The sequence below is a fragment of the Stegostoma tigrinum genome, chromosome 18 (assembly GCF_030684315.1).
Source record: "Stegostoma tigrinum isolate sSteTig4 chromosome 18, sSteTig4.hap1, whole genome shotgun sequence".
Classification (NCBI taxonomy): domain Eukaryota; kingdom Metazoa; phylum Chordata; class Chondrichthyes; order Orectolobiformes; family Stegostomatidae; genus Stegostoma; species Stegostoma tigrinum.
The window spans coordinates 38563751-38564031 of NC_081371.1; positions in this window are offsets into that span (position 1 = coordinate 38563751).

Consider the following 281-nt stretch of genomic DNA (forward strand, 5'->3'; position numbering starts at 1 on the left):
CTCAGCTCAGCCCAGCCCAGCAGAGCCCAATTCAGCGCGCCTACAGCTCAGCTCAACCCAGCCCAGCCCAATTCAGCACGCTTACAGCTCAGCCCAGCCCAATTCAGCACGCTTACAGCTCAGCCCAGCCCAGCCTAAATTGCTGGAGAAAGTCATCCATGGGAAAAATGCAGAGTTAACATTTCCACTCTGAGCACACATCATCAGAATTTAAAAGTGGAAAAGTGCGAATAACTGGATAAATATGTCGAAGTCAACATGGGGTTAGGAGGAAAAGGTCA